Source organism: Petaurus breviceps, unplaced genomic scaffold (assembly GCF_028583685.1).
Source record: "Petaurus breviceps papuanus isolate PSGF00001 unplaced genomic scaffold, PetGlider_PUasm1.0 76, whole genome shotgun sequence".
In the NCBI taxonomy this organism is placed as follows: Eukaryota; Metazoa; Chordata; class Mammalia; order Diprotodontia; family Petauridae; genus Petaurus; species Petaurus breviceps.
Window position 1 is genome coordinate 52,998,682 of NW_027186473.1, and position 7,102 is coordinate 53,005,783.

Here is a 7,102-nt window from a genome sequence, read left to right on the forward strand (position 1 = left end):
GAAAGAAAGAAAGAAAGAAAGAAAGAAAGAAAGAAAGAAAGAAAGAAAGAAAGAAAGAAAGAAAGAAAGAAAGAAAGAAAGAAAGAAAGAAAGAAAGAAAAGAAAGAAAGGAAGGGAGAAAGAGAGAGAGAGAGAAGGAAGGAAGGAAGGAAGAAAGGAAGAAAAAAGCACGTATTAAGTGCTTATTAGGCATCAGGCTCTATTCGAAGTGTTAGGGATACACATACAAATACAAGCAAATTAATGGTCCTCTCCCCCTGGGAGCCTACATTCTAAAGGGGAAAGACAATACTTAAAAGATAATAGGACAGATTGGGTAGCATGATATCAGCACTAGGGCATTGTTAGAAGACAGCAGGTAAATAGCATGAAAGCCCATGAAGATGAGAAGTAAGTTCACCTATCAGAATCAGGATGCTGTAATTGTAATAGGAATCTGAAGATCTTCCCTGCCCCTTAATGGACCAAATTTAATCACATGGAGCCTGTGGTGGGAGGAGCTTGCTAAATGAGTGGAGCAAAACTCCAGAGTCATAGCAGTAACTACAATGGGAGAGAGAGGATGCAGGATGGATTGCATTTTGGAAATTGCAACAAAGTAGTCTCTGCTGTGAAGCCTTCTCTTTTTTAACACTAACATTTTCCCAGTGATAGTATCTGGCTGTGTATTATGGAATACCATCATTTCAAAAGACTAAGCACTGTAATTTACCAAAAGAGAAATGGAAAGATTCATGGTGGGCATGTGTATATAGGCTTCAGGATATTACTAAGGATGGCGCTTGCATTTGAGAATTGTCCGAGATACATTATCAGTGAGGAGTATGTTTAGGACAGGAGATGGGCCAGTAAAACAATCAAGTAAACAAGCTAGAATTGTGAGTGTTTGTTGTGGGAAGGCTAAAGGATGGTGTGGATCCCTGTTGCATTATTGTATGTTAACTTCTTTGCTATGATGCTATGATGGATTCAGTTTTCTGATGTTGTGATTTGACTTTCTGGTGCCTGAATAAATGTTTTGCTTCTGTCTTATATATGGAGAGTCTGTTATAAAATTCAATTCAGAAATATGCCTGCATATTCATAGTCACCATTGGTGCTATGACTATTGTGTTGGTGCTACAAATGCCTTGGGGCAAAACCTAAGGGGTTTATTATTGTTGTCTTTGTTTTGTTTTAGTTTGTTATTTTGATGGGAGGAGGAGGAGGGGCAAATGATCCAAGAGTAAGGATATGTAGCTGATCTTTATACTGAGCTAAAAATGCTAAGTATCTTTATGTTTAGTAGACAAAAGAGATGTCCAAGTATCCCATGAAATGATACTTCACGTCACCTGTGAGTATGTGATAATACCAATTCTACCAACTCCTTTATTTGTTCTTCTTAGGAGTACCACTGATTATCTGGTTATTGTCTATAACTTCTTTAGAGACCCTGTTTTCAGTTATGGTGAGAATGTCAAATTGGATGTGGTTTAGTTCCTCTAGAGGTGTGTGATCTTGACTGCTTGTTGAATCAAAGATTGCACATTAGAAGTGCCAACAGTTAAATTAATATTTGTAGGCAGTCTAAAAACTGAGTGATACTTAGCACCCTCTGCCCTTATTTCTAACTGCTTTGCCTACAACTCTTATTGAAATGGTAGTAGAGGAGGTAGATAGGTAACTTTTTTACATTTTGCCTGCTTCAAGGGTCTCTTTCAATGAGATCTATGGCCATAAACAAACAAATAAATAAAAAACAAGTTTTTGTTTTTAATTCCACCTTAATAAAACTTTGTTGGTGATGAATACAGATAGCTTAGATTGTGATATAAAGCTGAATGAGAAATTGGTTGAGTTACCTCAACACATATTTTGGACAGGATTTTAGGTAGATAATGGCCCAGGCCTGGAAGAAAGAGAACAGGCTGGATTGCATTTTAGAAATTGCAACAAAGTAGTCTCTGCTGTGAAACCTTCTCTTTTTTAGCATTAATATTTTCCCAGTGATACTATCTGGCTGTGTATCATGGAATACCATCATTTCAGAAGACTAAGCACTGTAATTTACCAAAAGGGAAATGGAAAGATTCATGGTGGGCATGTATATATAGGCTTCCGGATATTACTAAGGATGGCACTGGCATTTGAGAATTGTCAGGGACACATCATCAAGGAGGAGTATGTTTAAGACAGGAGGTAGGCCAGTGAAAAGTAAACAGATGGATAATCTATCTCACTGGTAGCCATGAAATATTAAAAGACCTAGAGGAAATTCTCTGGCATTTATGGATGACTTAGTGAAGGACAGTGAAGAATCACAGAGGATCATAAAGCAGCAATCAATCAAGAAGCATTTATTAAATACCTGCTATATGCTGGGTTTGAGACAAAAAAAAATGATTAATCACTCCCCCTAAAAAGCTTACATTTCATTGAGGGAGATAACATGTATACACATATACATACATGTGTATATATAGTATGTATTTATGTGTATATATATATATATTCACACACATACACACAGTGACTTTTTTGAAAGATAGATACTAGTTGAAGGCTCAGGAGAAGTCTAATATAGAAAGTGGCTCTTGAGCAGGGCTCTGATAGAAACAAAATATTCAGGGGGTGAACTTTTATGAGATCACAGGTCATCATGTTGTCTAAGAATTCAGGAGCCACTATGGCCAAAACAGTACCAGGACCCTCCCTATATTAGCAATAATCACAATGACAATAATAAAGGCATTGCCTTTTACACTTTGAGAGATTCATGATTTCATGATTGTATATACTTTTTTTCAGTGACACCAATTGTAACCCATTCATATTCTGTGAATCACTGTGACCAGCTTTCTCCTTTTGGACTTCTAGAGATGTGTTTCAGCTTAGTCCCAAGACAAAAGCCATATAAACTATGATTCAGCTGCTATCTGAAGCATTTCTAGCTTGTTAGTACTTACCAGGGCTTATTCTCTCCTAAATGTATTCCCTGGGCTAATCTCAGTCATGTCATCCAAATCAGGCTGTAGAAGGGGCATTATTATTATTATTATTATTATTAATGATGATGATGATGATGATGGTTGAGCATGATGAAGATGCCACTGATGATGATGGTATGATGATGATGATGACAATGACATATTTTGTCATATTATGGATTATAAAATACTTTTTTTTCATAATAGCCTTGTGAGGTATGTCAAATATTACTATTCTTATTTTACAGATGAGGAAACTGAGTCACATAGCCACTTGATTGTCACAGTCAAAAAAGTCAAGTGACTAGTAAGTAACTGAGCTGAGACTGAGATATGCAATATCTGGGTTTACAATCACTGCCTGTGGTCAGAACTTTCAATTTTCTTGAAGACCAGCAGGCATGAATTTCTGAAAGATGTTTCTTCTTATAGAATCATTTGTTAAATTCAAGTTATTTCCTTCAGCTTGCCAGAGTATTGTCTCGCTACCTACTTTGGCACTTTGCCTTAGGTTTACAGTGATGTAAAAGCCCTTGCCTTGCTAGTCTTCCTTATGTGTTTCTTGATCTGTCTCTCTCTCTGTCTCCCTCTCCTAGATCTTTTGTGACAGCTTTTTCTTTACATAAGGTTACTATATCATATTTTCCTATCTGCCTTTCCCTTTCCTTTCTTCTGAAGCCCAACTTCTCTTCATGTCTTAGCAGAAGATAACAAGTTTTTCTTTATATCATCTTTTTTTCTAAGACTTCTCTCTTATGCATTTCAGGTATTAACATCTACTATGAACCAGGCAAGAGATGTATTATGGTCTAGTAAAGAGAGGAGTGAGGGCTGGCATCAGAATCACTAAGACCTGGGTTACAGTTATGGCCTAAAACCCACCGACTCTGTGACTCTGGACAAGTCACTTAACCAATCAATGCCCCCAGGTAAATTTGTGGAGAAGTAGTTGATTTGTATTTGGAGTTTCTTTACCTGGAGATTCCTACTCCAGTGAACTCATAAATGAAAAAATCAGGTTACAAAAAATAGTAGGCATTATGCCAGGTACTGGGGAATAAAAAAACAAACAAAAAAAGGCACTCAAGGGGATCACCTCCTATGCTTGTACTGAATGTTGGTCTACCCTACAGCAGGCTAGCCCTCTCTAGCTTGAGATTTCTAGTAATCCCTGGAATGGTACCACCTCCCCTACCTTATTCAAGGCAGACCTTCGATTTTCCTCAACACGTCACACATGTTAACAATCTTTTTATCTTTATACTTGAGCCAATTTCTGCCCCAAAGTGCCCTGCTCACCCTCACTTTTGGTCTCTTGAGATTTTTGGCCACCAAAACACTCCAGTGCCTGGGGATGCCTTCTTCACCATTTGATTGGGTCCATGATTTCATGGATGTAGATGATGATGATGATGATGGTGATGGTTATAATGATAAAGATGGCACTGATGATGATGATGATCACCAAGATCATAGCCCATCCTCAGCTTTGCATCTTGTACACCTTTTGTATCTATTTTGCCATAAAGTTTCCTGGGAACTTTCCTCTAGGTCTTTAAGGACACATCGGGCTTTTCCAACTATTTACAACTAAAACATGGTATGTTCTAGCTCTCGCTGTTAGAATGTGATCTCCTGTGCTCACTTCAGCAGCACAATAACTAAAATCGGAATGATACGGAGAAGATTAGCATGACCCCTGCGCAAGGATGGCATGCAAATTCGTGAAGCGTTCCATATTTTTAGGGGCGGCCAGGTAGCACAGAGAGTAAGAGCACTGACTCCAGTGTTGGGATGACCTGGGGATCAAATCAGGGCTCAGATACTTAGCACTACATCCAGAAATAACTGGCCGTGTAACCTTGAGCAAGTTACTTAACCCTGATTGCTTAAAAAAAAATGTGATCTCCTTGACATCAAGGATTAATTTCTATTTCTATACCCAGTGCTTAGTACAGTGGTTTCTTTGCATATAGGAAGAACCTAGTAAATATTTGTTCCTTCCTTCTTTACTTCCCTCCTTCCCTCTCCTTTTTTTCCTTCCTTAGTTTAATATCTTCTATAAATTCTAGATCTGGAGGAGCTCACTATCTACAGGGAGTTCCTCTTTTATTTCTGCACTAGAAATCCTCCATGGCAGTGGTGAATACTTTTGGTGAGCATAACTTTCCCTGTGTCCTGCCTCATTTGATACTGACTATCAGGGCAGCAGTAAATAAAGTTATCATCAAAATATATTCTAGGAATAAAATACATGGTTACATTTTTTTATTTAATGAGTCAAAATTAAAAAAAAGTAAAAACTAACATTCAGTGGAATCTTGGATTCTATATACTTCTGACTCAGTTGAGTAACTATGAATATGTGAAGGTCTGTTGTACTAAATCATTTGTGAAATCCAGTCTGTTACATTCTGATATTTTCATTAAGTATACTCTATATGTATGCCTATATCATTCTTAAAATACATTCTATAGAAATCAGAAAGTAGAGATTTGAGCTGGTAACTATGTCCTCATTCTCCTTTTATCAGGAATAATGCTGTACATTTCCCCCCAATTTATTTGGCATCTTTCCCTTTTTCAGATATCATGAGAATTGATCCCTTGATGCTTTCAAAAGCTTTTCATCTCCATCGAGGATTTTTCCTCTGCTCATTTAGTCTAGTCTACTTTCTCTACCTATCTTTATCTTCTTTAGTGTCATTTCTTCTTCATCAAAAATCACATTAGGGATGAAGATGTTAGTGTCCAAATGTGGTCATCAGTGGTGAAAATAGTTTATTACAGCAGTGCTGACAGATATGCTCCCTTTTCCATCTGTTTGTGGTTCTCTTGCCAGTTTCATCTTTAATGCTCTTGGATTGCTTGGCTAAATTGACTAATGCCAAGTTTTCTGAAGATTGGTATTTCCATCTTGTTATTCACCCTTTACTTTTGAAGAGGACCAATGACATCATGGGGTGATGTCTTGAGTTGTGCATGAATTGGATTTAAACGAGATAGGATTGCACAAAATCATCAGCCTCACTCTCCAGAGTCTTTGAAGTCCAGTAGCAAGCCAAAAATTAAGACAACTGTTATGGCCAGGGTGCAGTGGATGACCTTGGTATCTTTGATGTCTGATTAAGCTCTAAGGACTCCACGGCCCCTGCTTTAGACACCTTCATGACTGTTGGAACAAATTGTTCTCATCTGCCCATTCCACTGGAGAAAGACTTCACATGCTTGGGGTGGATATCCTCCTTACTTACTAATGGGTTTGAAACCTACTGGTTACCCTCAGCCTGGAGGAAATCATTTGCTGAGAAGCTTTTACTGGGGTGTGGCCCCTATGTATGCTATAGCTTCTTGGAGACAGTTGAGAGTTGGGTAGCTGGTAGACATTAAAGGTGGGTGAGCAGCCCTGAAAAGGTCTTGGCAAACCTTAACACCAGAGGTGCTAGTACACCCTTACCACCCCATACACTCCATTTCCATTTACTACTTTTCAATGTATTATAAAATAAAACTGATCGTAATCGTCCATGATTCTCCTCAGTGAGATTTTATAATTAAGCTCATATTCTCAGCTGGTATTCCTTTTGGGTAGCATAGCTCTTTATTTGGCAAGGAGATAGTTTGCTGACTGTCAACTTCTGGGCTTTTTTTTGACATTTTTATTATTACTTTATATATCCAAATGACTATAGAAAATATGAATAGATGGTATCAATGTCTTTTCCTTTATCTTTTCCCCATTTTTAATCACCATGAGCTTTTGTGATTATATCAGACTGGAGCTAAAATTCTAGATAGTACTATCTTTTTATCTTTATTCTTTCTTCTAGCTTGGTATTGATTTTGACTTTTGGCCTAATTAGCCCATGATCTGACTATACTTAGACAAATAATTTTGAAGTTACTCCCTCATAAATCAATACTATTCTGAATCTAGTTCTTTGTAATTCTGTATGTCTTTTTACAAGTCAGAACATTAGGCACTGAAACTTAAGTTATATTTCAATTTTCCAGGAGTGCAAATTAGAGGGGAAAGGATTCTATGCCTCTCAGTGGGTAGGAATAAGGAACCATAGAGCTTTACTGAGATGATCAGTTTGTTGTGGGGGGAGGGGTATGATCATTTATAGGTA

General features: G+C 37.6%; 1 non-coding gene across 1 annotated transcript; it reads left to right on the top strand.

The window, feature by feature from the left end:
* Positions 1 to 4,606: 4,606 nt before the first annotated feature.
* On the top strand, positions 4,607 to 4,713 carry LOC138175214 (U6 spliceosomal RNA). Its single transcript, XR_011171933.1, has one exon. It is a non-coding gene; the product is annotated as a U6 spliceosomal RNA (small nuclear RNA).
* Positions 4,714 to 7,102: the final 2,389 nt, after the last annotated feature.